This window comes from Aricia agestis, chromosome 2, assembly GCF_905147365.1.
Source record: "Aricia agestis chromosome 2, ilAriAges1.1, whole genome shotgun sequence".
NCBI lineage: Eukaryota > Metazoa > Arthropoda > Insecta > Lepidoptera > Lycaenidae > Aricia > Aricia agestis.
Genome location: NC_056407.1, coordinates 10,027,639 through 10,036,795, shown reverse-complemented (window position 1 = coordinate 10,036,795; position 9,157 = coordinate 10,027,639). Strand labels below are relative to the sequence as shown.

The window sequence follows — 9,157 nt, the reverse complement described above, 5'->3', positions numbered from 1 at the left end:
CATAAAGTTAATACACCTAGCGGAATAGAGAAACAAAAGCCTGAGCAAGAGAGATGTCACACTGCGTGGTAAAAAGAGACGTGTGATACATGACAGGAGCACTCTTTTTTTGACCTCCAGTCGGCACGTGCCGCACGTTGACAATTTAATCTCATAGAAATCATGTTCAATCATGCTTGTGTAAGTGTATACGTACACATATTTTTACACACAGATGAAACCAATTTCGGTTTCGTTTGACAGCTCGAGATTGTTGCTCTATTCCGCTAGATATATTAACTTTATGGGCGAAACCGCACTAAAGCGACGCGACACTGCACGTGCCATAGAACTGACGTTTGTAAAACGTCAGATTCTCGCATGTAGAGCGTCAGTTCTATAGTATAGTGTCGTGTGGCGTAGTGCGGTCGCGGTTAAGATTAACCAAATTTTGAGATGCTGTAAAAGTCATTGATTTTGAAACATAACAGGTTTCATTTGGATCATAAAACTATTGTTTGTTTTTTGGGGCGGATATGTACACAAATGACATCTCTGGACTCAAAATAGGGTATACCAATGCCATTATCCTTGTTTTGATATCAAAAGCAAACATGAATATGACAGACTTCAAAGCACAAAGACGCAATTATACGATAGTTATAGAAAAGTCTTATTAGAAGCACGAAATAAGGCAATTTAGTGGACAAAAGGGTACCCTCGGCGCTGACGGCGATTCAAAAGTTTCCAGCTGACGGCCAGTCTCCCCTCCTGTCCGAATTTATTGAATTTTGTTTCAAGTTTGAAGGATGACCACACGTTTATTGTTCTGTCAGGGGGTGGTTAGGTTACCTTATTACGACATAATTGGCTCTCGGAGATGATTAAGGACATTTCGGACAATAGAAGCTATCGCATACGCATCGCATCTCAATGTGTAGGATATTGTACAAGTTACATAATTAAAAGTTATACAACTTATAGCATCAAAAAATAATTTATTGAAGCGGTACATGGAATATTATAATATATAAAATCGGCTAAGTGCAAGTTAGACTCGCGCACGAATGGTTCCGTACCACAATAGAGCAAAAATAGGCTGAAAATTGTGTTTTTTGTAAGGGAGCCACCCTTAATTATTTAATTTATTTAAGTTTTATTATTAATTATTAAAGTACAAATACAATTGAGTATTTCGTGAATATTTCAAGTGCCTATGTGTGGCCGTTATTTATATCGAGCAAAAAATAGCAAAAAAATCACTTTTGTTGTATAGGAGCCCTCCTTAAATATTTAATTTATTTTGTTTTTAGTATTTGTTGTTACAGCTGCAACAGATATACACAATCTGTGAAAATTTCAGTAGGCTAGCTATTGCGGTTCTTGAGTTACAGCCTGGAGACACACAGACAGACAGACGGACAGACATCGAAGTCTTAGTAATAGGGTCCCGTTTTTACCCTTTGGGTACGGAACCCTAAAAATATTGTTAACCTTCCGAAGAACGTGAGTTACGGGAGCAACAGAAATATTATATTTGATACATTTATACCATACATAATAATATATTTCAGATTTTTATTATGTCACACATCATATTAATTATATACCCATCACCATCACCACAAAAATTTGTCAAATATATTTAAAGCCTCTACACAACACGCTAATCAACAGAGTTTGTTTACAGAGTAGCTACTATAATATTAATTCGTTTCTGAAAAAAAAATCAATCAATCAATACACGAATACCTTCAGCATACTCAAGACTATGTATATTAAGTCTCACATACCATAATAATACATTAGTGTGTTATCCAATCGTCCGCACCATAAAGGCGGTCGCCTCTAGCAACAATTTGTCCCTCCTTTTCAATAATAATTCCTCCATAAATTCTATCCCGGGTCGGGATAGTGGCCGTCCCACAATTAATTATTGCATTGCTTTTTTGACATCTCCGGGATAGTTTATTAAGTGTCTGCGGTTTATTTATTATGGTCAGCTATTTTATGGGACACATTTTTAGTGTGGGTACTTTTATAGAGAGGAGAGGGGGGAGGTTATTGTTTTGGAGGGTATAGGTACAAGTTAGAAGCCGACTACATGAAGCGGCAGCAGACGACGTGTCGTCGCGGCACTACTGGGGGGTGAGCCAAAATGTTTTCGTTTTCGCTTCGTTATAGAATCGCTAATGAAAATGTATGGTATTGACATAAGCGTTCGTCAATATAGTCGAACGTCAACGTCATATTAACGAACGCTTAATATGTCAATACCATACATTTTCATCGGCGATTCTATAACGAAGCGAAAACAAAAAAATTTTGGCTCACCCCGCATGTTTCTATGTGTTTCTATGAAATGCCCTGCGCAGCTAGCGACACGAAGCTAGCGACACTTTCATAGAAATGCATCGAAACAGTAGTGTCGCCACGACACGTTGTCTGCTGCCGCTTCATGTCGCCCACTGCCAACCGGCACCTTTACAGTTTAAGTTTTATTAATTTCAAAATAACTAGCTGTTCCACCAAACGTTTGGGGTACGAAATAGTACATTACAGACCTAGGGCAGGAAAATTTATGTTGTCAGATTTTCAGAATTATACAACAAGAACACAAATTTTCATCAGTCGTTTTGAAGGAGTTTGGCGATAATAACCACGAAACGACAATTTTAAATATTTGATGTTTAACGATATTTTAATGAAGAAAACATTTTATGGCAATAAAATATCACAGCCTCACATTTGACATGTTTGGACCTAAAGCCCGTCATAGACTTAGCTATAATATATATTAATATTTTTATAGCTAGGCATATTACTATATATTTTTCTATACTAATTTTCTCGTGACCGCACACTCAGCAATAATATATATTTCTGGTAGCTACTATAATATATATTATAGTACGGTATATTAATATATATTATAGCTAAATCTGTGACGGGCTTAAAGTTGTGTAAAGCATCCCAAAATATTGAATTGCACAACAAAAACCCCGACAAAATTACCTCAAGTAGCTGACGGTTTGATATCAATAAAATTAATTTAGTGCCCTTTATTTGCGTATGTAAAACAAAGGCATAACTTAATTATGAACAATATATTGTCCAAAGTTCGTCCACCTACGGCACATCGTCTGGGCTATTTATTATTGTAATGTCGGCCATCTGTCGCGCGCCCGCCGGTATAACTCAGCTGCATGTACGCTGTTATATAATTAATATCTACTAAACGATATATTCAATTCATTTTCTATTGGTACTTGAGCTTTATAAGTATGTTCTCATGTCATTGAAATCTATTTAAATTTTTGCTTCGCTCTGTGTAGATTTTAATATTAATTAGAAATTTTAACAAATGCTATCAAGAAATTTGGTTTGCGTGAAACTGATTTTGAAAATTCCTGTTGAGAATTACAACGAACAAAAACGCTACGAAGCACATCAATATGCTACGCCGTAGCATAGCGAGAGCCTACGACGTAGCATGAGCGTAGCAATAATAATTGTTTTGTTTTTTCGCTATTTTATTGGACATTGTTAACATTATGTGTCTAAAGGTACCCATACACGGAACAATTTGTCGTTTCGATCGATCGTCAAGAAAATCGTCCAATCTATCTTTTGAACGTAAAATTGTTTGCGATATTGCTACACACGTACAATTTGTCGTTCGATTTTAACATTGAGGAGATAAATCGTTACGATAATTGTCCCGTACCTTTACATTAATTTTTTGACATAATATACTTAGTTAAGAATGAAATAAAATATTATGACAAGGGAGAAAAAAAAACGTCCTTACAGCACAATAATCGATTACGAACAAGAATCATTAATACTTTTGTGATGTGAAATACCATGACGAATATTAAAAATTTTAGACTCCATAAGAAAGACACGACACAAAAACTCACACATACAGCGGTTATTAAATTTTAAAGGTCCCGTTATTCATGGGGCGGTCGCGCTTCGCTCTCCGCGTGTAATAGTTGCTATAAATCGTGCCCATTTTATTGCCTATCCGAGTAATGAAAATGTTTCTGTATTTAATTTGTAACTGTCTTTATTTCGCTGTTCTATTTCTATGGCTTTATTTCATATTATTTTCTCAATATGACTGTTTCACTTTGTATAACACGACATTTTTATGATTTTGTATCTATACTATAATATTATAAAGCGGAATAGTTTGTTTGAACGCGCTAATCTCAGGAAGTACTGGTCCGATTTGAAAAATTCGCTAAGTGTTAGATAGCCCATTTATCGAGGAAGGCTATAGGGTACATTTTATTACGCTAAGACTAACAGGAGCGAAGAAATATAGGAAAATGTGAAAAGAACGGAGGGAAATTATTTGAAAGGACTTATTTGAACGCGCTAATCTCAGGAACTACTGGTCCGATTTGAAAAATTATTTCAGTGTTAGATAGCCCATTATTGAGGAAGGCTATAAACTATATTTTATTACGCTAAGAGTAATAAGATCGAAGAAATAGAGGAAAATGTGGAAAAGAAATTATATTTTAAAGGGGCTTATCTCACGAACTACAGGAGCATTTTTTCTGTTATTTGGCACAGATAAGAAATAGACCACGTGAAGGATCATACGCTATTTTTTGTGGACTAACTTGTCTCTGAAATATCTAATTTACGCGGGCGAAGCCGCGCGGAACGTCTAGTTTGATATATTTTTGCCATGTAACGGTCTGATTGGTATCAAGCTGTAGAATGGAAATAGTATTATTCGCGAGTGAAGGCTAGTATAAAACGTCTATTTCCAACACAATTATACTGTACGAAACGTTTTAAATCAAAAGTAAATTATTCCTTTGTGCAACAACACGTGTCTTCGTCACGGAGTTTTCTTTGCATTTAAAACGACTGCAAACAAACAAAATGACAAATTTCATCTCATTATAATATTAATGTAAAACATATTCTCGAGAGCACTCGAAAATATAAAACGTACTTTACATGCAAGTAATTCGAACAAAGGGAACAGTATCTTGTTTGCCGCGTTATTTACAGGAGTATTCTATTCCTTTGTAATGGCTGGAATGGTCTTCATTTTCTCCAATGTCTATTTTAATTAGCACAAGAAGCTACTTATCGTCTGAGAGCCTGTTAGACGTTTCGCTTGTTTACCTTAAATATGACATTGAATATTTCCAAGCGCTCTAGAAATAAGCTCCTGTATTAATTAAAGACACCTTCGCGCTTTAATTAACAGAGTTCAAGTAGTTTGAAATTGAAGTATTTATAATTAGAAGAACTTAATACGAAATGTTGTTTTGTCCTCTACTTTGATCGATAGTACAGTTTAATTTAAGTGTAGAATGCAATAAGATATTTTCATTGCATTATTTTCTATTAATGCTAAACTTATTAAAAGCCATGTACTCATAAAAATGTACATCCTATCTCTAACAATAACATAGGTGAATATTAAATTACCCTACAAAATATACGATGACTATCCAGAAAAGATTTCCGCTTAATCAAAAGCTCAATTAAATCAGGATCTATTCAAAGTCTCGCAATCCGTTGACTTCCCGGTATCCCGGTATGCGTTGAGCCGAGGACGAGATTTCCATCAAATTAAGCACCACCTTTGCGCAACTATTTATAAAGATTCCGCTGTAAGGGAGGCCCATTCAGGATGTGAAATTTGACGTGCCGACCTTCGGCAGCGCGAATAAAATCCGCATTGTGAACTACCTCATCTCTCTCATGCTCCTTATTATTCTTCAAGACGTCTTCGTTTTATGCCCGTATGTTTATAGAGCTGGTTGTAACTTTGCGGATTTAAAAAATTAAAAATTACTCTGTTTCTAGGCTCAATTATCCGGGAAACCTTCATATTTTGTAACAGCATTTCAAAATTAGACACGAAACAGATAGTGGAAATTGATCTACGTATTTGAATCTTGTTGTAACTTTATAACTTAGGTCATTAGCTATACTTATTTTCAGTAAAAATACCATAAACAATTGTTTAAATGCACTAAAGAATACTATAGGACAATAATATTTAAAACCAGCTCTATATAGATGCCTCTCGTGATATGAAGCCCATATCGTATTGTGTGAATAAAGAATACACATAATAAAGGCTCAAACACGCCGCTTTCTATTTCCAATATATTTAGATATCTCGGAGCACACCGTATTTTAGAGACACCTTCAATATGAGTGAGAAGGAGCGGGAAATAGGGTTCCTTATAAATTGGTTTCTCTATGGACAATCGCGAACATATGAGCTCGCATTTATAAAGATTCCAAATGCATTCCATAAATGAAAACAATTTACTACCGAATGTTCCCACTTAAATTTTGAATGAAGTTTATTTTGTACGTAATGGATGTTTAGATAAGGCTGAAACGATTTAGGAGAAGAACAAGTAGATTGATTAAGGTATTAATCATAATATATATGTATAATGTACAATTGAATAAAATGCATTGAAGAAAATTGCATAATAGCGCCATTTTTGACTCTAACATGGTTTGAAAATATTACAACCTGTAAACAAATTATAATGAATAATAAATCTACGATATTGTCAAAATGATCAAATTCACAATTTACACATGCCAGCTTATAAAACAAAATTACATAATATACAAATTCAGAGATTTAATCATAACATACGAACGAGGGGGTTACTCAAAGACGTACAAAAGCCGCGTACATTTGGAGTGGATGACATACTCTCATCGGATTAGTACAGATATTAGTCATGCATCAAAGAGCTCCGAGCATTGTGAAGGCCCCCGGGACTTAGCGAACAATACGACCAAATTATAAGGAATGGCAACGCGTAAGAGCCGTAAGAGCTCCTTGACCCATTTTCAATTAGTATCACATTACCCATCAAATCTTATGGCTGGATTGTGATTTATGCAAATCGAGATCTTAATACGATTGATTGAAACCGCAATTTTCGCTCTGAGTATATCTTTATATTTTTTCATTGTATTTTAGCAGAGTCGACCTATAGAGCTGTATTTTTTTTTTAATGCAAAACCATATTTTATTTTAATATACACAGACACTTTCTAAGTAATGCCCTATTCTTTATGCCAAAAGCTATCCATCACTTTGATTTTATTTGCCTTTTCATTAAAAACAATAAATGATTGACATCAAAAAGGTTAAACTAATTTTGCAATTTTACAAGCGATCTTTAACTTCAATGGTTAAGTACTCTTTAATCTTTAATATGACTTCGACAAATTTTAGTTTAGTTGGCCGGTATAAAAGGCAATTGAAATCGACATAATTCTTCATTTGAATATTATTTATCAGCTATCAGTTCTTGCACATAATGAAAGAAAAAACGGAGGTAGTGGTCGAGCTAAATTTATTACAGACATTGGGCTCAAAAATATTTCTATGTCCTTTCATCGGCAGGACTAAATACCAAATGTTAGGTTACGTTATCACGTATATATTGCTACTGTGTACGGCTGTACAACTATCTCTGACGATTTATTTCAACGAATCTGACGACTGGTTGGAAATTATAAACGTGGTGCCGAATTTGGGCGTAGTAGTTATGGGCTTGATAAAGTTTACTAGAGTTCAAACTGACAAGGAACTCTACGACCGAATCGTTCATCATTATTACAACGAAGTTTGGGAAATCGTTTCAGACTCTCGAGAGCAAAGAGATATCATCGCTCGCTACATAAAGAACGTCAGATTTTTCAATCGATTTCTAATGTTCTATTGCGCTGCCCTGATTGGTGTGGTAAATTCGTTCCCGTATATAGTCATGACGTTCGATAGAAAAATAAATGGTGTCAGTGATGAGTACCTGTACCCGTTTGACGGCTGGTATCCGTTCGACAAAGTCGAGTGGTACTGGTCCGTTTATATTTGGGAGAGCGTTATGACAACCATCGTTATTTGGGTGTACGTTTTCCTTAACTTGATCCACGCCGCGTTCATAGGTTTCATCAGTATGGAATTGAAAATTATCGGAAACCATCTAGAAAATCTTATAACGGATAAACATGATACTAAAACCGTTCTGAAGCTGAAAACTTTAATATCGAGACACAGTTTTCTGACTAAGTGAGTGCTCGTTCGAGCCATTTCATTTAACTTTAATATGTTTGGTTTAAAGTACATTAAGCACTAACATTTCAGAACCTCGGCCAATCTAGACTCGGTGTTAGGTGATGCAATGCTCCTTAACTATTCTCTAGGGGCGGTTTTCATTTGCTTAACTGCTTTTACCGTTACGGTAAGTATCTCTTTTGCTCTTGATTTCAATGTTTATTTTAAAGGATACATCTTTTACTTTTGCCATCTTACGAACAAGCACGATATAAATAGTTTTTTTTCTTTTGGTATGCAAGTATAGTTTTAAAGTCAAGAAAATTTTATTTTACAGGTTGTAGGCAATTTTTATAAGGCAGTACGATATGCGTCCATGTGTGCATCTGTTTTGCTCGATGCATTAAATCAATGTATTTACGGACAAATTATAAGTGATCACGTAAGTACGCCGTATTTTCTAAAGTGATAAATTATTAACAAGAAAAGGTTTCTTTGGATGCTTCCATTAATTTGGCTCCGAAATTACCGGACTTGTTTTTATGAAAAGATGAGCCTTTAGTATAGACCACACACAGTTGTAATAGTTAAAACTGCTTTCCTCGCAAGCAAACTTTCCTTTATAAGAAAGCAGTTATAATAAATATTTTTAGAGTGAAGAATTGACTGACGCTGTATTTTTCTCGGACTGGCCAAACGCTTCCGCTGAAAATAAGAAAATATTGTTGATGTTTATGGTCCGAACGCAGAAGGCTTTTCAAATTACAGCTAAGGGCTTTGTGCCTATGAATATGAATACATTCACTCGTGTAAGTATTACTTACTATGTTTTATTATTTAATTAAGTTTCCAAAATGTTCATTAACATTAAAATCAAAAACATTGGACGATTTGATTAGAAATGAACTTTTAGATTAATTAAGAAAGAGTATTTTTCTAAGCGTATAATAACTATGGTTGTTTGTTTCAGATATGCAGCTCTTCGTACCAAATGTTCAATTTGATTCGTACAGTATATGCTAAGAAGTAATATTAATGAAAATAGGGTCGAGAAAACGTAAACAATTGGTTCATAGTAAAAGCAAAATTTTCTTTCTAGAATAT

General features: G+C 34.8%; 1 pseudogene; it reads left to right on the top strand.

Annotated features, from left to right (window-relative positions):
- Positions 1–7,316: 7,316 nt before the first annotated feature.
- On the top strand, positions 7,317–9,083 carry LOC121736776 (annotated as a pseudogene).
- Positions 9,084–9,157: the final 74 nt, after the last annotated feature.